The 21308-nt window shown below is 46.0% G+C and overlaps 1 protein-coding gene across 2 annotated transcripts in view; it reads right to left on the bottom strand.

The window, feature by feature from the left end:
- Positions 1-20975, bottom strand: part of ASB7 (ankyrin repeat and SOCS box containing 7) — a 155975-nt gene extending 135000 nt beyond the window's left edge. For both annotated transcript variants that reach the window (XM_069625029.1, XM_069625030.1), the window contains exon 1: positions 20903-20975. The gene's annotated coding sequence lies outside the window, so the exon portion shown is untranslated. The remainder of the gene's footprint in view (positions 1-20902) is intronic.
- Between the last annotated feature and the right edge of the window lie 333 nt (positions 20976-21308).

Genomic DNA, 21308 nt, shown 5'->3' on the forward strand with positions numbered 1-21308 from the left:
GTTCATTTTCTTATCGTAAGACCAAACCCCCGCCACCCAGGGTTCCCGGTACCGGTGTACTGTGCCTCTAGTACTGGTCCACCACAGCTGCTTTCACGACTACATCTCCACTGCAACTCCATTTCTACTGACTCCTGCTTCCAGCTATCTTACCGATCATAGATGGTGTTCGACTGGCCATGTTACAAGACCTGCCTTCTTATACCTGTGAGAAGTATTAAATGAGCGTGGATCATTATGCTCAAGTACCTGACCTTGGTGAAGTCCATTATTCAGACATGCCTGACTGATATACAGATACTCTTTCATAATCTTCTTCCTCGTCTCAGTACTGGAATACAATTTATTCAAAATGGGATTTGTGCAATCATGTGGCTGAAAGGGACAATAGCCCATGACAGCTCGGGAAGGGCAGATTTCAGGGTCAGTGGGGCAGAGGGAGCAATACCCAGTTAACTGCATCTGGGATTGAGGGTTCCTCCCGAAATGGAAAGGAGGGGTACCGTGTCTCTCCCAGAAATTCATCAGTCTTTTAGCTCTACTCTGTTGCCAGCTCAAATCTTGTTGCAACAAACTGCCTTCTGAAAACACAATGCTGCTTCTTTTCAAACAGACCTCTCACCCGCCCCTTTTCCGCTCTGGTGTTCGACTAACACCTGAATACAACAAGCATTTGGGTCCGGATCCAATAGTGATGGCCATCCCCTGGTCACCTGCAAAGAAGATTTAAGGGGAGTAGATGCAATAACGCCTTCAGGTTTCTCACAAACCCAGGTCATCTTAACAGTACCTGGCAGGGAAAGGCCAGGGGAGCAGAGCATACCGCCTGGTACCTGGGAATATTGTAATAAAGTTTGTGAAGATCGTGGCAACTTTCTCTTGCCATCACAAGAAGCCTAAAATATCAGGGGAAAGACAGCACTCCCCCTGGTATTTGTTAACATTGCGAGAAAGGAGCAATTCTCTTGATCTTAATGTTTTGAGTTGGAACATTCCTTTATTTGTGAACATCGTAAGAAGCCTGCGAAAGATGGAGAGGCACCCTCTTGATAACAAGGCTTTAAGTCAGAACTTTGAAAAAAGTCTCATATCAAAAATAAAGCAATCTGGAGCTTTGCGTGTTGCATTTTAAAAGAACTGCAACCTGGGGAGGGGAACCTCTCCCTCAGGAAGTAGTCCCTTTAGACTACTGGCATGGCAGTCGGCTACAAAGAAGAATGGGCCCATTCTTCTACATTAAGAAGATTCAACCTTTTAGTTGAATTAGAAGGAGAAGGGAATAGGTTTTGACACAGGACGTTGGACTTTAGATTTCAGACATTCTCACACATCCTTCATATCGAGTTGAGGCAGGGGCACATCTCTTAATATAGTAAGGACGTTTTTTTTCCCTACCCACAAAAAGTCTTTAACAAAAAACATGCCACCTGTGTGTCAGTCGCCTCCTTCCACACCCTTACAGTTGCATCTACAGCAGCACCTAGACATAATAACTTGTTGCTCAGCGCCCTTGATCCCTAAGGTATTAGTGCACTTTATAAATGGAAAAATAAATGTAGCGCTTCATCACCATACTCTCGACAGTGGCGTAATAATACTCATGACGCGGATATTGATCTCATGAAGAAGTACATGTGGAGTTGCACCAAAGGATTTAAAGCAGAACTTCAGACTGAAAACTTCTATGCAGGATGTATCAGCCCACTGAGCCATCTTCTTCGTTAGTTTAATTTGTCTATTTCAACAGCATGTTTTAGCCAATCCTAGATTATCAGAATAACACACATCAGTTGCATATTAAGGTCATGTCTCTTTTCTGAAATGCACACTGGGGGGCCTTTAGCTCACCAATCCCTCAGTAGGATTTCGCAAAATGTGCTTTCTACAATGTTTACAGAGCATAAAATGGGATGGGCAAGGCCAGCAAAGCAACAAAGTGGTTAAGTGAGTGGGGTGTGGGGGGTGGGACTGGGTGGACGAGCAGACTGTGGAGTGGAAGGGGTCATCCAGCTTTAGACAGTGAGGTGGAGAAACGTGTAGGTGTCATCTGGATAAGTCAGAAGGGGATGTGGAGGTAGGCCGCATGGAGCGAAGAAGGATCTGTTTCACAACACCCACTGTGCAAGAGACCCTGCCTAGAGGAAGTGGCAAAACAGATTAATTTTGCAAAGGCCACAAAGGACAGAGCTCAGAATCCAGGTGGCTGTTTTCAATGTAAGACAAAGTTTCCCTGTCGGAGAGCCTCTCTATAGTCCAGACACACAGGTATGGGCCAGTGAGGAAGAGGGTGCAGGTCAGTGGATGAATCCTACTCCCTTTGATCCCTACTGCAGGTACAGGTATTGGTCTTCTCAGAGTTTGTAAATATTTTCTAAAACAAACTGATCTCTCAATAGTAGTTTTGTCAGCTTTTGCACCGATGCCATTGAGCGATTATTTTAAGCTTAGAAGTAATTGTTGGACATTTACTATCGCATATGTTTCTGCAAAGAAGCAATAGACCGCAAACTTCATCATTCACTGAGGGAAAGGTGAAATGCTTAATGGAACTAAATCAGGGCTACAAAAAAAGTATTTTTTCTACGGATTGTGTCAATAGTTGAAAATCACCTACAAATGTCGAGAGCTTTGGATGTCTTCTAGATTCCCTAAACACCAAATCAACCCAGTCAATTATTTGTAATATTGTTTTATAGCGTGCTGCGACAAATCTGGAAATGCGTCCCATCACCCCAGAGGGGAGCCACCCCCTTTGAGGATAGTGAGGGGAGCCCCCTAGGGAAGACCTCTCTAGGGTTCTGGGCATGTGGGACCTCACTGGGAGCGATTCCCCTGCTGGGGACAAGGACACCCATTCCAGCATAGAACTCCCTGTCCAAAGGACCTGATCTGCATATATGGGTGTCGGAAAAAACGAAGCATTCCCTACTACAATGCACTGAGATTCTTACTCGACTATTGGCTTTAGGTAATGGTGAACCTCGCCCGAGTGCCATGATAAAAGTGAGACAGACATAATTTCATTGATTTTAATGACAGAAGAGGTGAGCGAACTGTGAATCAAGAAGGAACTCCCCTGCCAAGAGGAGAGCACCTGCTATGCATTTCTGAGCCACTGGAGAACTGACATCCTGGAGGGGCGGAGCCACGTCCAGCCGTGGAGCCAGCGAAGACGTACTGAGTGAAACCCGCCAGCTGGCAGGTACCTTGACCAAGCAAGCAGCTCCGGTCAAGAGGAAGGAGAGGTTGGAAAGCCAACCGTCCTCATGGGTGGTGTGCTCACTGAAGAGCAGTGGTGGGCATGGTGCTCAGCAACCAATGCTGATCTCCTGCCGAAGAGCGGCTATGCCGCTGCGGTAGGTACAGGTGGGGAAAGAGACGCTGTGAAAGTGTGGAGGCGAACGAGACATACAACCAGGCCTCCAGATAAGGTGCGTGCCAGGCCTTTCTACGCATGAAAGTCTTGTAAATATGACAGCTTTATTATTTTCCTGTGTACATTTACACACAAGTTTAGAGCAGAGGGCAGAGCAAAGTCAGGTTACTTGACACAAACAAAATGCTTTTTGATTTTTATCTACATGGATGTAATTGTAAGTCATGGATAAAAGCCTCTGAAACAGAATGCATTTCTCTGAAGCCTTTCAAAAAAAGAAACTACACACTGATTAAAAGAATGTTTTATATCCGTTGAGCTTCTGCTGCGTTGATGCTCATGGAGCAAACAGACGCATTGTGCAGATTATCCTATCATTTTAGGATTGTATAATTAAGAAGATGGAAAACTAATTTGCAATTGAGAATTAACATTTTGTAACAAATGATGCTTTTCTTGCCGCTGAAAGCAACCCTATTTCACAATTGTATTTTTCAGAGTTCCTGCGCTGTGTGCATAATCATACGAAGGCAGATAATTTTTGCACTTCTATTTTAATGTACACTCTACTATAAAAACAGTGTGTAAAATCAAAACAGTGTGTAAACTATGCACAGTCTAGTTTACATCCATTCAACATTGCAGTCAATGGGCTACCTTACTATGAACGGTCAGTGGCAGACTTTGCACAAAGGTGAGCGATTGTCATTACACCAATCACAGGTGTTCTAGTCTCTCAAATCTTCAAGACTACAATTAAAAACATCCAAAACCTGATTCTCCATGAAGTTAAAGCAACCTTCAAAAACAAACAAATGAAACTTAAATTTGTAATTAAAATAGCAACTCAGCAAAACCAGTCCCTGTGATAATCCAGATAGGTATTTAACTTTATGTAGCGCTTCATACACGGTTCGTCCAACATCTAGGCATTGACCATTATACCTCAGTAGATACTCAGTTAACCGACCTCTGAATGATGTTAGCCAATAAGATAGCTCAGCCAGTTGAGTACTCATTGCTGCGATCGGTGTGCGATATGTAGGTTGCAGGTTCAAATCCCGGCAACGCCAACTCAGCCTTTCATCCTTTCGAGGTCAATAAAGGAGTACTGACTTCGGTTTGGTGATAATTGTGATAAATATGTTCCATGTACAGCGCTTTGCCAAAAGCGCTATATAAATAACCATTTGACCATGAAATTAGATCTAGAATTTAGCATGGAGTCCTTGCCTACCTGCACTGTTGTATCATAACATTGGCATACCAATAGGTAGTAACGGCTCCAGGAAATTAGGACGAGAAAATTCTATCATCAAACCTCAAAAACACACAATACAATTAATGTTTGCTTTACTATACAATTGGCTAGGTTTTTGTGTTTTCACATTTAAATATATACAGGAGAGATCAAATGGACAGGCGTTAGAGAAATAATGAAAGGTGTATTTTGTCACAATGCAGAAAGCTGCCGCATAGTAAGGATTTCCATAGTTTTTGCAAACGTCGGCAGGATTGTCACATACATTTTACGCTCTTGCAAAAGAGAAAAGTCATTTTTACTCTCTTAAAATCACATGAACTCTCAATGTTTAAAAATAGGGAGTAAAATATTCCCACCTCAAAATCTTACTGGAGCACTGCATACAACTGCGGGTTTCCAGGAGAAGCAAAACTGACATTGTACGAAAGACAAAGTGAATGCAATGCACACCCCAACCACACTAACCCTGAGAGAAAGGGATAGGAACACTAACGTTGGGCTAAAATAGCCACCAAAAGTATGTGAAGTAAAGAAAACGAGAAGGGGAAACGGATCCCAAAACAGGAGAGAGCAAATACTCCCAAAAAATAAAACTAGGGAGTAAAAATAATCCTAACAAAAAATAGGAAAAAGGCCTGTAGAATCTTGTTCCCCTGTTTTCACCCTCACAGCATTGTGGATATGTTTGGACCAGTAGTGCACGTAGTACCACAGGAAGAGACGATTTCAACTGACTGAAAGAAGTAAATCTTTTAAAGTGCATGAACAACTGGGTGCAAAGAAAGATTGCAAAAACATTTCCGTTTTTTCAGTTAAAACATTTTTACTCGCTCATAAAATACTTTTGGGAATAGGGCTTACATATTTCCTTCCTAAAAATTCATTTTACTCCTAACTTTAAAAAAGTAGGGAGTAAAATACTCTCACTTCCAAATCTTATCTGTTGTACTGGTCACACCCCTCTTGAGAGTTTAGCCTTCGCTTGGCCCGCATTACCACAAAAGGTGAAGGAGGCATGAAGGCTGTGTCCATTCTACCGTTTGTGTGCAGGGTGAGTATGCGCTTTAGCCTCTGCTCATCCGTGTACTCCGGCAGGGCAGAATTCAATTCGTCAGTCAATCATCCAGTTTTCAACTCACTGAAGAGAGTTAGAAATAACCTTGTTGCTAGTTCTGTTTCGATCTGGTTTCCGGGCAATCTGTGAATCCTCAGCAGAGAGCTACAATCTTGGAGAGAACAGACCAATGAGGGAAGCTGGTGGGCTGGACAGAAATAGGGACAGCATGGACCCTCTGGGCCGCTCCTCTGTTGAGAGGGGGGGCACTGTTCTAAACTCTTCTAGTCTCAGTTTAATTAAGAAACAGATATAAGGACACTCCAATGCAAAGAAACATTCACCAAGCAGGAGACTACAACTCTTCACTGGTCTACGGAGGTCACCCTTAATCCATCTAACAGAAAATATTCACCATGACGGAAGGATCCATATACCCGATTTCAGATGAGCGCTATGAAAATGCTTAATCTACAAAACAAACACAATTTTAGCCAATCCTATGACATTTGGAAAATACAAATTAAGAATTAATTAAGAATTGATTTACTTTGCTCAAATGCTTGAATGCTGCTGTGTCAAAACACTACGTTTTAATTGAAATACAATTTTTACAAGATCTGGTGCACTTTATGTATACTGACGAATCGGACAACTTTGTCACCAATTCCCTGGAAGGTAGCCTCCCTTACGTGGCCAGTGAAAGGCAGAAGCTACCCGACTCTGACCATAGGGGGCGTCTATCATAGAGAGGACCAGGTGGAAGAGGAAAAGCTCCGGGGAGATCGAAACTGAATCAAGAGAACCCTTCTGTCATATCTTTTAGTGACAACCAATGTGCCATTGCAACATACCTACTGTAAAATTGATACCGATTTCCCAGGTTTTTCTACAATAAAACCTTATTTATCTGCCCCCATTATTTTTAGTACTGAGACGCGCAAGAGCAATGGAGTAGTGGGGTGACTAGGCAAGTAAACCTATGCCACATTCTAGTTATTAGAAATCATTAAGACCAGAACATTTAAATACCACACAGGTGAGCCAAATGAGAGAGAACGAGAGAGCCAGAGACTGGAGAGGCAACGGACGGCTGCTAACACTGTGGAGGAGACCTAAGGCAAGTGGGTTGGAGAACGTACTGCAGAGGCCAACGGGCACAGTGTGCGGAAGAGCCAAATCGGGAGAGGTTTGCTGCTTTACAACTGCGAGCAGCTGGAGTTGCCGGGGACAAGGGCTTAGCCCCAAGCGCACCTGTGCTTCATTTATTATTAATGGAACTGGAGAGGCTTTTAAGGGCTTTGTCTACCATCAGCTAAAGGTCCACAGAGACTAGTTCCACGGACAAGAAAGACCTGTTGCAGTCATCAAGGAACAAGCAAGTGCAATTCCATTTTGTGGCATGAACATTGGGAAAATCTGTTGCTGCAATCATTGAGCACTATAGGAGTTCTGGTTCTAACAAGTAAATTATATAAACTATCCGACTTCCTTGGTATCAATTATTCTACTACGTCAATATTTATTAGGTCAATGAAGAATAATTTTTGTAGACATGCTTCAGCGTGATGAGATTCCATTTTACACATTCTGAAGAAAGTGATTAAAATGAGAATATTCAGCAAGTAAAGAATCAGTGAAAAGACACATTGAATTGGGTAGAACATAACCTTATTTTGATATGAAGATAAAAAATAAGTTTAATTAGACATACGCATTATGAAGATTTGTCTACAGCCCTCTAGCGAGGGATCTAACCATCTAACATAAAAGAGGATCTTTTATGACTTTGAAATTGGAACATTGTAGAATTGTTGTGTTCTTAAAAAAAACTAAAGTTAGTTGCCTAAAACATGACCTGCAGCGAGTTGAACATTTTTAACAGCTGCAAGCTCAATGTGGGGAAAATTGGCGTGCTTGATTTATTCAAGCAAACTGCACCTCTTATGTTCACCCTGGCATACTCAATTGCACACGATAGCGCAATTTGTCTTGTGGCTAGAAAAATAACCTGGGGTTACTGGTTACGGTCAGGATGATAGAGCAGAACTAGATGGGACTTTTAACCCTATAAATTCAACGAGGGTATGTGTATACGAACAAAAAGTGTACACGATTCTGTGTTTGGTTTGCTAAACAACCTCCCTTCGCACACGGTGGAGGACGATTTTAAACCTTGCATGTAGGGTAAAATCTGAAATGTTACACTCCATCCCAAATATTTAGACTCAAATCATGCAGCGCCCTCAGTGGGGGCATCCTGCAATACTGCTTTGGATATTGCGCTTCCTGGGAAAATACTCTGCAGCAGTCACTGAGGATTTTACGCAGTAACACCTTATAAACTAAGTAGGAATGCTAGCCCTCCGAAGCCAGCTTGCTTCACCTAGCGTACTCATGTCAATCAGCTCAAAGAAACGGTATCTTTCCAAGGGCCCACATTTGTGCACAGAACCATATTCAGAGCGCAAAAGCACAAGTGTTATTATTAGGGTGTTTATTGAGCACAGAACTGGCTTTTGGAAGCAACAGAGCACTTTACAAATCATAGGGGGAGTAGAGGACACGGGTGAGCAAAGCAAAGATACAAGAGAGAGGGGGCCAACAACAGGGGAGGAATGTGTGTTTCAGAGTTAAAATTCTTAAAATAAATATACTCTACTAAAAAGAAACTCGGAATAAGAATCCTGGCTGGCAAGGGCACGCTCGAGACTTGATAAGCATTGGAGATTCACAAGTTGTATGACTTTATGAAGGATACATTTTCACAAGATGGATGCGCGAAGAACGATTATAACCCAAGTGGTTCCACATCTCTTCCTCGTTACTGGAACGCTCTGGATAAAAAGCCAGGAGAATGACATCCTATGACCTAGGACGTTTTGAGAGGACCTTTGTCAAGAAAGAAGGGGACCCTTATTGGAATTGTAACTGTTTATTTGTGCAGCACTTATACACAAGTGAAGTGCTTCAAGGCAGGAAGGGAGCGAGGGAACACAGTAGTCATTCTTAGGCCTCGATTTATCCGAATGATCCAACTCAAAAATAGCTAGAATACTAGGCCCGACAGTGTTTCTCCTAGTACAAGTGCATGAGGTGTTTCAGGCCCAACCAAGCTAGGGAAGGTGGGGCAGACAAACAAACTTACTAGGCTTAGTACATACAGGCCGTGCAAGTGTGCAGACGAGAGGGCGAGGGAGGTGGAGGGGGTGATAGGGAGTGGGACAGGTGCGATCAGTCAGCAGGGCCCTAGGTTGAGTGCAGAGAGGTACCCCACTCATGGACATATACTGAAAGTGCAGTTATGCTGAGCAAAGTGCAGAGGCAAGTGCAAAGCCTGGCAGGGGGGTGCCCCAGACATTTGGGGGCTCTGGGGCTGCACCAGGCGACCAGTCAGCAAAAACTGCACAGAGTTAGTGAGAGAAGGAGGAGGTTAGCAGGGGAGAGGGAGAGATAAAGGGGAAGGTCTTGAGGAGTTTCCGAAACTTAAGGAGCTCCGGCTCAAGACAGAGAGAGGCTGTTCCAGACGGAGGCGACTGCAGACGTTAAAGATCTACCCCCAAATCTCTGTTTGGAAAAACAGCTCACCCGCAAAGTGTTGGAGGACGAGGGGAGGGCTCTAGAGGGAAAGTATTTAGGAAGAGAGCATTGTAGATAGTGCAGCCCCGGCCCCAGAAAGCCTTGTGGACTATGCAGAGGTTTTTGAACTTGATCCTTGCAGCCACGTGGAGCCAGTGGAGGGATTTCAATCCCGGAGCTTGAGGCCAACGATAAGTCTTGCGGTTCTGTTCTGGATGAGTTGTAGCAGACAGTGAGTAGAAGTAGAAAGAAGATTAAGAAAGAGGCTGTTGCACTAGTCCAGCCTAGAGATAGCCAGGGCTCTGGAGACATTGAGCCTTTGGGGGAAAGTGAGAAAAGGTAGAATACCTCTGAGGAGGTACAGCTGGTAGTGGGACTTTTTGGAGATGTCCACGATGTGAGAAAACAAGGAGAGGGGGGAGTCAAAGATGACCCACTAATTTTTTGCCTCACTGGCAGGTGGGGGAGCAGGGCCAAGGGAGGCCAGTCAGGATGAAAGTGGAAAAGCAGGAGCAGGGTTCCCAATGAGGACAATCTCCGTCTTACTGGCATTGAGGCAGAGATCATTAGTAGCACACCAAGACTGAATTGCCGAAATACAGTCAGGAATGACTGAGAAGGAGGAAGAGGCAGAGAGTAGCCCGAAAGAGAGATACACGTCATCCGCGTAACACTGAAAGTTAGAGGTGAAGAAAGAGGTCCTGTGGGCCAGAGGGGCCATGTAGACATTGAAGAACCAGGGGGAATAGGTTAGATCCCTGGGGGACATCACAAATAGAGAGAGTGATAGAGGAGAGAAAGGACCCAAGTTCCACCTGGGACGGACAGTCAGAGCGAAAGGAGGCAAGCCACGCCAGGGCTGGATCTGTAATGCCCAGGGTATCATGGAGATGGGAGTTCAGGATGTTGTGGTTTACTGTATCGAAGGCAGAAGAGAGGTCGAGAAGAATGAGGACAGAAGGAGAGTTAGAGTTAAGATTTCAGAGCAGGTCTTCACATGTGTTCAGAAGAGCAGTTTCTCTGCCTCTGGATACTCTAAAGCCAGACTGATGGTCATGGAGACCACCAAAAGATTCAGTGTGGAGGGTAAGCTGAGAGCTAGCCAACTTCTGCAGGAGTTTGCCCAGAAAAGGAGTGACAGAGATCGGCGATAGTTTGCCGGAATGGAAGGGTCAGCAGAGGTTTTATTGAGCAGAGAGTGCACAAGAGAATGCTTGAGGGAAGTGGGGAAAATTCCAGTGGTGAACGAGAGGTTGCAGTGCTTGGCCAAGGCTGGAGCAAGAGAATCAATGTTGTCCTTGATGGTTTTAGGAGGATATGGATCAACCTGTGTGGCAGAGGATTTCATGGACTGGACTTGTCTAGTGACCACCTCGGATGTGCCAGAGGAGAGGGAAGAGGGGGATTGGCCGAGGGGGCCCGAAGAGATGTGGGTGCAGGCGATGGTGAGAGGGAGAGGACAGGATGTCCTGTGTTTTGGCAGTGAAATGAGCAGCCAGGGCTGAGCAAAGGGCCTGGGCGAGTGCAGTAGAGGAAGAGGCTGCAGTAGGATTGGCCAGTTCCTTGCAGACTTTGGAGTGTTCAGCCATGTTGTTAGATATCACAAAAATGCAGGCTTGAATATAGACTTTTCTTGGAGCAGATGATGAGTCTATATTACCTTTGAAGAAGGCGACAGGCCAGTTTGTTAGATGGTGCACCTGAAGATCCCCATTTCCGTTCTGCTGCTCTGCACTTTTGTTTAAGAGCAGCCAGCTCGGTGTTGTAACCAGGAATTGCACTTTTTGGAAGGCTTCAGACGGACCCTCATTACAGGGGCAAGAATGTCAAGAGTGCTGGATATGGAAAGGTGAAAGTTAGAGGGATGTTTCAGGGTGGGAGTCAGCTGCCGGAGTCGAAGGAGGAGAGTAGGTGGAGGCGAAGGCAGCCACAGTCGCTGTTTTTTATGGCTTGGATGACCTTGAAGGCGGGAGGCAGTGAAGGGTGTGCCAGTGCTAAAGGAGAGGAGAGCTTCAAGTGAGAAGTGAGAAGAAAATGATCAGATAGTGAGAGGGATGTCTTTGTAAATAAGAGCATCCAAGGTGTGGTCATTGGTGTGCATCGGGCCAGAAGGTAGAATGGAAAGAGATTAAGTCTCATAGAGTGAGGAAAGGACCTGAAGAGTCTGGAAAATCAAGATGGTTGTTAAGATCCCTCCGAATGAGTACTCTGGCTGCACAGTCAGTAAGAGAGACGCTACAAGGGCCTCCATCACACCCAAACTTCTAGCTGAGTTAATGGCCACTAGAAATGCCATCTTAAGGGTCCAGTAGCCCCCAAATTGGATTAGTTACAGATACTACAGCCTGCGCTCCTGTGGACAGCCCAACTCATACCTAGTATTTACATTTTGACAGGGTAGACGAGAAGCCCCTTTAGGGACAAGCTTTACTTCTGCGACAGGTGTTCACATCCCTGGGTTTTCCTTTTGATTGCACTCTGCATAGTTTCACCAGATTCCTTCCCTCTCGCTGAGGGGCTCCTACTCTCCCCAAGATCCTTTGCAGGCCTTTCAAATTCTTAAAAATCCCACTAGACCTGCAGGGCGAGTTCTAATTTACATACTCTAACAAAGAGAAATTCTCTAGCCCCATGGACAACCAAATTTCAGCCATGTATAATGAAACTTTTACTGAAAACTGTACCATGTGCACAAAATCCTTGCCACCGACACAGGCGACATTCAAATTTATGGGATGGTGTGTGGAGGGTTCCTTGATCACCCCCGTCACTTTCTGCTTAAAATACCACTGCCTGCTACTTTGCTATAGTCCTTCAGGTGAGACTGCAGCATAAACTCTGTCCTTACTTGGTGTTAACGTAACGTTACTGGGATTTATTACGCAGGTAGCATTTGATTGGTCTACTGGTGCCCTGACCAATCAGAAAGAGGGGATTGGGATAGATTAATGGGGATAGAGGGAAAATGCAAGGTCGTTTTTCCGATGTTTGTAAAACGCATAGATTTATTTTTCTCCCGGGCCCTTCACGCTAGTATGCACTGGCCAGAACTTTAATATGCAAGCTGACTGTAGCATTTTGTTTCAATGGACCGATTCAGCTACCGGTAGTCTAGATTTTGCCTTCCATAATTCTAGGGTATCCTTGGGCTTTAACCAACTCATTACTCGGCCCAAAGTTAAGTGGAATACTCTGAATGGGATGTCATCTTACTTTAGATAACAACGTCACCTCAATCTCCCTGGTCATATGGATAATAACTTTATGATTGCCGATACCAACACCCTGGCCCTATTTGCACCTACCTATGATAAACCAAACATCTAGGTAACTAATTGAAGGAGATATAGTCAACTGAGTTCTTTAATCAGTAATAAAAGTGTACTACTCAAGGCAAGCTGGCTCTTCTTGCTCACTGCATCGCCGCTCTCTGTCCCAACTTTCAGTGCTACACGGATGATACCCAGCTCATTTTCAGGCTACCCTCGGCCTTCTCTTCCCCTTCCCTCATCTCCGACTGTCTCTCTGCTATCCAGGAATGGTGTGCCGCCAACGACCTCTGCCTTAATGCCAGTAAGACTGAGATTCTACTTATCGGCACACCAACTCCCTCCTTCCTTCCCTGCAGCTCTCTGGCCAGCCTCCCTTGGCCCTCTTCCTGCGCCTACCTGCAAGGCAAAAAACCTTGGGGTCATCTTCGACTCCACTCTCTCTTTCTCTACTCACATATCTGACGCCTCTAAGAAGTCACCCTACCAGCTACACCTCCTCAGAGGTATCCTTCCTTTCCTCTCCTTCCCCCAGAAGCTCACTGTCTCCAGAGCCCTGATTCACTCAAAGCTGGACTATTGTAACAACCTCTGTCTAAATCTTCCTGCCTCTACTCTCCGCCCTTTGCAACTCATCCAAAACAGGACTGCAAGACTTGTCCTTGGCCTCAAGCCCAGGGACCGTATCTCTCCAGGACTGAAATCACTACACTGGCTCCCAGTGGCTGCGAGGATTAAGTTCAAAACCCTCTGCATTGTCCACAAGGCTTTCTGGGGCCTTGGGCCAAAATACCTTCAACTCTCTCTTCCGAAATATCTTCCTTCTCGAGCTCTTCGCTCATCCACCTCCAACTACCTCAGGGTCAGCCGCTTCTCCAAGCAACGAGCTGGGGGTAGATCTCTCTCTGCAGCAGGGGCCTCCCTCTGGAACAGCCTTCCTGCCTCCCTGAAACTTGAGGAGAACCATCTCCGGTTCCGGAAGCACCTCAAAACCTTCCTCTTTGCCTCTGCTTTCTCTCCCTCTCTCCCCTGCTAAAATCACTGAACCTGCACTGAATCTGCTACTGGGCCACTCACCTATCTCGGTCCTTGGCCCAGCCACTCTTCCCTGCACTGCCTACCTGCACTACGGGACTGTCTCTGTATCCTACAGCCCTTCTCCCGGCACTTACCTTGCACTTGCCACCAGCTGGCCCTATTATTTATCTTGTATTCTACTAACCATGTACTGCACTTTCCTTGCACTTGCCACCAGATTATTTATCTTGTATTCTTCTAACCATGTTCAGCACTTTTCCCCCTCTCCCCTTCCCCTTGCACTTTTCCCAGTCCGCTCTACCCTTGCACGATCTGAATGACACCTGACCTAGTAGGATCGTTGTCTGTCTCCCCTTGTTCCCCCCACTGCCTCGTCGCGCCTTGAAACACTTGTGTATAAGCGCGTTACAAATGCCATATCATATCAAGCCCTTTTGGTATGCTCTTTCCGAACTATACTACCATTATGTCCAATTGCCTACGTTCGAACGCCTCAATATAGGAAATCAATCAGAGGTAGCCTACTGATTTAACTAGGAGATCAAAACAGGCAAACAGAATAGTCGGGGACAAGAAAAAATAAATCTGCTAATAAAAGGGTACGCTGCTCTAAACTGACCAGGTTAAAAAGATCAAGAACGCTAATGAACAAGCAAAAACGACACACACCCACATACACACACTATACGGTCCTCTGTGTAGCAAACAGCAAACCAAGTCGGGGACCTTTTCCAGCAGGTTAACTGGCTAACCTTTTACATCATCGTGGGGCGAGGGCAGGAGCCCCCCCAGCACCCCAGCCCAGCAGAGGAACCACGAGGAACACGGACAGGGGCCTGCCTGACCCTGTCCCCACACGCCGCCTGACTCGCGCATGCCGGGCGCAGCGCGGCCTGAAACCGAGGCTGAGCCTCGTTAACATCAGCTGTAACCGCCGGCAGGCGGATCGCGCCGGCGGCCAGCTCCAAGGCCACTCTAAGGCCTGTTGGGTGCCTGTTCGGAGCCACAGGAGCCAGGGGCCACAAACTCTGCCCGTGCTGCTCCAGGCATCACAAACACCGTGTGTAATCACCTTGTTTGCCTCCGGAGCCTCGGAGCCAGTGTCTACTCGGACCTTTAATCTTTTGTGAGTAAAGGGGATACCCTCAGTTTACACTATTGTGCTTTCTGGTATGTCTTCTGCTATTCCGCATTCATAAACATTTGAACTCAGTTTCTTTCACCCTCGATAACTGTTTGCTACATACGCTTATGCTTCCAACTCCGCCGCCTCTTTGCGTTACTGCTGCCACCTCTTTAATAGCTCAGTCATTTTCAGCCCCTAGTGCTTTATGCCTCATGACTGCTATTGGCCTTGCCCTTTGGTCGCTAACTGACCACTGCACTGTATTGTGCCTTATGGTCGCCCAGAGACCACTGTATTATTGTGTAGTGCCTTATGGTCGCCCAGAGACCACTGTATTATTGTGTAGTGCCTTGTGGTCGCCCAGAGACCACTGTATTATTGTGTAGTGCCTTATGGTCGCCCAGAGACCACTGTATTATTGTGTAGTGCCTTGTGGTCGCCCAGAGACCACTGTATTATTGTGTAGTGCCTTATGGTCGCCCAGAGACCACTGTATTATTGTGTAGTGCCTTGTGGTCGCCCAGAGACCACTGTATTATTGTGTAGTGCCTTATGGTCGCCCAGAGACCACTGTATTATTGTGTAGTGCCTTGTGGTCGCCCAGAGACCACTGTATTATTGTGTAGTGCCTTATGGTCGCCCAGAGACCACTGTATTATTGTGTAGTGCCTTATGGTCGCCCAGAGACCACTGTATTATTGTGTAGTGCCTTATGGTCGCCCAGAGACCACTGTACCATCACTCTCAGCCCAGTATCTGACCTCGGTTTTTAGACCTACATCTGACCGTCGCACTTAGCCCAATATCTGACTGCTACTCTCAGACTAGTACGTCACTGCCGCATTAATCTCGCTAAGTATTTGTGAACTGTACTCTGCCAACTCTGCCCCGTATCCATCCACGGCAACTAATTCCAGCCCACCTAGCTCTGCTAGTAGTAACAGTATGTACTTCCACATGCCCAACCCAGTTCACCTTGCACAATTCTCCAAACTGACAATTATCCTTACCATCATCTACACGACCATGCCTACAGTTCTGCCTACAGAGGGCCTTGGTGCCCACATACAACTCATCTCTAAACCCTGCAACTTAGAACAAAGGAAGCTTAGACTCCGGGCTCGACTACCTAAAATATTCGAACCTATTACTAAATATAACATTAACCTAGAACACCTCCGACCCAAAATATGCCGACCACTGGTAATCACCGCCCCTCTCAGACACCAACCACACCATAAAATCAATAAACTTATAGCCAAACCTCCGCTCACAGCACAGCTAGAACCTGAACTAAAAGCTGCTCTAATCAATGCCAGATCATTAGTCGCCCATGCCACTGACATAGCAGATATCATACGGGATAATAGCCTTGACTTCATTGCCATTACAGAATCCTGGCTCCACGATGCAGCAGGTCCGGCTCTCACTCTGGCAAGTCCCAGAGAATTATACCATTCTCAGAGCTGACAGACCAGACTCGCGCGGTGGAGGAATTGCAATTATCGCCAAATCTAATCTCTCTATGAGAATCACACCCACACCCTCCCTCAAATCCTGCGAGCTTCTCTCTATCAAATTACCGACTGCAAACTCCCAAACATTAAATATCCACCTTATCTATAGACCCCCTGGCCCCGTCAGCACCTTCACTGAAGACATCACCACTGTTATCTCTGAGAAGCTAAAAGAATCCTCCCAAACACTAGTACTAGGAGATTTCAATCTAGGGCTCAACGATATCAACGACCATCATGCTACTGCCACAGGCAATACTCTGTCAGTGCTAGGCTTCACGCAGTTCGTGAATATTTCCACACATATCAAGGGAAGAACACTAGACTGGATTGCCAGTCACAACTGCTACCCCTCTATAACAGCCATCACCCCCCAAATATGGTCTGACCATTACCTTATCTCTTTCACCCTCAACACCAAAAGACCCACAGTCTTAACACCCACGCCAGCCACACCCACCTTAACGAGAAACAAGAAAAACATTACAGCCGACAATATTCTGCCCCACATCCTACCCAAACTAAATTCCCTACCTGACCACTCTGACCCAGGCATCCTAGTGGATGCATTCAACGCAGCCATGTGCTCTGCTCTTGACAGTATTGCTCCATTTAAACTTCGGATCAGTAAACCCAAAAAGCATTTGAACTCATGGTTTACACCCCACCTAAAAAACCTAAGACTACAGAAGAGAAAATGCGAAACAGCTTGGAACCGACATCCGACCGCTGAAAATAAAACTAACCTAATTAACATCTCCTCGCAATACAAAAGAGACATCATCCTGGCCAAACAAGAAACCTATAATAATAGGATCTCCCAATCCAACTCCAGCATGAAGGAGCTATTCTCCATCCTAAAGGAATTGGAAACTCCTATCACAGTACAGGATGACTCCATCAAAGACAAAACTTGGTGCACAGACATACAACTGGCACTAACCAACAAAGTATCCAACCTCCAAACAAAAATTGCCCTAAAGAAAGCCTCTCTGCCAACTCAACCTCTGATAGTCAAAATTCCCTCATCCAACAACCCAGAATCCACCCAATTCCGTTTCTCCAAGGTCTCAGTAATTGAGGTAGAGAAGACCATTTTGACCCTCAAACCTTCTAATTGCAAAGGCGACCAATGCCCCGCACAACTGATCAAGGATGCGGCTAGGGATTTAGCCCCCTTTATCACAAAACTTATCAATGCCTCCTTTACTACGGGCACCATCCCCCGCAATCTAAAGGAATCTTGGGTACTCCCCCTCCTAAAAAAGCAAACATTGGACCCCAACATTCCTACTAACTACAGGCCCATCACCACGGTTCCCTTCCTACTAAAAATATTAGACAAGGTAGCATACACCCAAATCCAGAACTTCCTTGAGATGAACCATCTCCTCGGCACCCGCCAATCCGGCTTCCGTCCGCAACACGGCACAGAGACTGCCCTTATCGACCTAAAAGCCCAAATAGATTCACTCAGAGACGAGGGAAAACTAGCTCTCCTCCTCCTTCTAGACCTCTCAGCCGCCTTTGATCTGGTGGACCATAAAGTCCTATGTAATCACTTGGACTCGGCTGCCCACTTCTCAGAGGAGGCTATAGTCTGGATTCAATCATTTCTTAGTGACAGGACCATGAGGGTGTTCTCCCCCGCAGCGGCAGCAGACCCTATCCCAATCACTTGCGGAGTGCCCCAGGGATCCTGCGTCTCGCCGACACTCTATAACATCTTCACCAAGCCACTCTTTGACGATCTTGATAATCTGGGTATCACCTACACTAACTATGCAGATGATACTCAGATTCTCTTACCACTTACTGGGGATTACGTCGAAGATCTGGCTCTGGTGAATAGAGTCTACAGCATCGTTCAGGCATGGATGGCCAACCATGGCCTATGCTTGAACGATGACAAAACAGAGCTCATCATCCTGGGCACGGCAGCCCGTATCTCCAAACTTAACCAAAACTACTCCGCCTTCATCATCGATGGCAACACTATCAAGGTCGCCAGAGAAGTAAAAACCCTAGGTTTTCACCTTGATGCGACACTATCTTTCACCAAACAGGTGAACTCACTGTCATCATCCACTGCCTATACATGCAAGTTAATACGAGCTGGGAAACCATTCCTTTCAGAGGACAGCTGTCTTATTCTAGCTAGAGCCCTCATTTTATCGAAACTAGATTATTGCAACGCCCTCTACATAGGGACTACCAAACAAATCATCCACAGAATCCAAGTGCTCCAAAACAATGCACTTAGAGCGGCCCTAAGTATCCCCAGAAGTGCACACATTTCAGAAATAAGACGAAAACACAAATGGCTTTCCACCCAAGAAAAAATCAACCTTAAATCTGCGTCCCTTATCCACAAATGCCTAAACAACAAAGCTCCCCGATACCTCTCAGAACGCTTCAACAGGAAAAATCCAACGAGACTCACAAGGACAGCCAGCCCCAACTGCCTCCTAGTGCCCAGATTCAAACTAGCCACCATTGGAGGTTCCAGCTTCCCAGTTAAGGCAGCACAGTTATGGAATTCCCTACCCCTTGCACTCAGATCTGACCAAACCTTCAATAACTTTAGAAAGAACACCATAAAATGGCTTATTGAGAATGCGACATAGCGTATGTCACTTTATACGTAACGTCTTCTTATAATGTTTGTACTAACCTGCTTTTACTGTTTGATCGCCATAGATTTGACTGTTTAGCTACGCCTTATCTGCACTTGCACTTGCCCTACCCTGCAGATTCGAAATGTCCACTATGCCTGTAACCTGTAACGTTATCTAATCTGTAACCTGCAAACGTTAACTAAGCTGTAAACCTCCTTGTTCTCTTGCGCCCTGCTACCCTAGGGTCTGGTGCGCACAATAAATAAATAAACAAACAAAATAAACAATCATTTAAACCCACCAACTTTGCTAGCAATCCAGTTCTTTTCGCAAAATGTTTAAATCAATCACTGACACCGTTAAAAAACAAAACAAGAGCACGTGGATCATGTTTGTCTAGGGTTGAAAGTGTACATTAAAAAATAATTGGCGGTTCCAATGGATCCCACTAATTTGAATCACTTTTTTAAGAGGCTACAGGGCAATTTGCATTAGTCGACATTGCTGCAAAGATCAGTCATAAGATGTGTATCATCTGCGGCAGGGAAGAGGTAAGACTCTACCTAACTTTGAGAATCACCATCAAGTTGCTTTTGTTCTAAACTTACGTACACAAAGGAATTGTTAATTTATTCATCTAAATGCACTATTATCTACCCATTGATTATCCCTAGAGATACATGGATATGTGTTCACACATAATTGTGAGAAATTCTCCAAGTTAAACTTAGGTGGCTTCAAGATCTTTGGGATATTCCAGCATGGGCTAGAATCTAGCCTTGCTCGTTGATTGATCTAGTAACTAGATCAATCAATGAGCATATCGATCATTGGGGATTCGTGTGACTTTGGGGCAACTCCTAGCTTCCTGAAATTTCCCATAGCCTCTGAGTTAAATATTAAAGAGATGATATAACAAAACAAAAAAGCAATTGATATGTCTTCAATGATCAAAATAAAAGAAACCCTAGGTTGTTTTCATCATGTATTGGATTTGTGTGAAGCTGCAGCAGAACTTGTCCAACTGCATACAAATTCACTTGAACAAGGACTAGTTTTTAGGTTATGGGTTTGAATATTAAAATTGGGGTGCTGGAAAGTTATACCAAGTAGTATCATTAGAGTGGGATAACAGTTGATAGTATCGAGCAGACCTTTTTTTTTAAAAAAAGCACCTCAGAGCACACAGAAAAACAGTGACAAGACGAACAAACAGAAAGCAGGCAGGAGCTATGGATGAGCCGAGATAAAGCCGGTTATTCTGGGCCAAGGTTGAAAAAGTGGGTTGTTATGGCCTTCTTAAAGAGAGGGTAGTTCTGTATTTGCCGTATGGCCGCTAGGAGCACTTTCCATTCAGTAGGAGCCTGAGTGTATTCCCTGATCCTGCCCCCATTGGTGCCAACCTTCGGAGAACGTGAAAGGTTTGCATGTTCCAATATCATCATATTACACCAGAAGTCTCATGCACAGAAGATTCTGCTTTTCATTGCAGAATGCATGCCGGTTCCTAGGCGTAGGTGTCTTAGTCCAGGAGTGCACTGCCTAAAATACGTAAGAAAGGATTTTTTTGGGGCTATAAGTGGAGCATTAGAGAGTAAAATAACGCAAATGTTTTGAAATGACTACATTTCGTAGAAAAACGCAAAACACGCCTGACATCAGATCCCACTGAGGGGACAGGACTGTTGCCAGGCACCCACCGCGAAAAAAAGCAATGGCTACCGACACACGGAGGTAGACTCTTTAATAGGAAGTAATTACTGCAGGGAGGTGGTGTCAGCGGGTGGGGACCATCCACAGCTCTGCACGCCAAGGGGCATCTGCGGCTGCCTGGACAATGCAGGGGCAGGAACAATGGCAGCGAGACAAGACAGGTGTCCTGCTGCAGAGGAACCGTCCCCAACAGGCCAGGCTGGTGTAGGGGCGGGTGCTAATGGCTACTCACAGCTGCAAAAGACACACAAAGTGCTGGGAGTGGGTGGGCAGAGGGTGCCAGGGCATTAACTGCCCGGGGAACTCGGCGGCTCAAACAAGGGGCTGGCCACTGCCCTTCTCTCCTACCTGAATCCTTAGGTCCCTCCTCCTCTTCTGCAGCGCCCCTTTCTTGGCCCCCAGCCACCGGCCCCCACCGTCTCCCCCCACCCCGGCTACCGCCGGCCCCCCCCTCCCTTGCAGTACGGGAGCCTGGCAGGGCCGTCCCAGGACACAACCAATCAGCGGGCAAGGGTAGTGTCTAGTTCCCATTAGAGGAACGGACCCCGGACGTGCGGGTTGTCACGGGATCCGCACGTTACGTGCCTCCCACGCCGGCTCGTGATCTACCCCGCACAAATTCCATAGTCTGAGCCTCCTGTGACCGGGCGGGCCACTGTTATGTAATATTTGGTATCCCGTAGGGATCCGGTATCCCCAGGCGTTCGGCTCATCGCTGATTGGCTGCATTAAGGCTTAGCACCGCCTCCGGGAG

The sequence above is a fragment of the Ambystoma mexicanum genome, chromosome 11, assembly GCF_040938575.1.
Source record: "Ambystoma mexicanum isolate Mex_15411 chromosome 11, UKY_AmexF1_1, whole genome shotgun sequence".
Classification (NCBI taxonomy): domain Eukaryota; kingdom Metazoa; phylum Chordata; class Amphibia; order Caudata; family Ambystomatidae; genus Ambystoma; species Ambystoma mexicanum.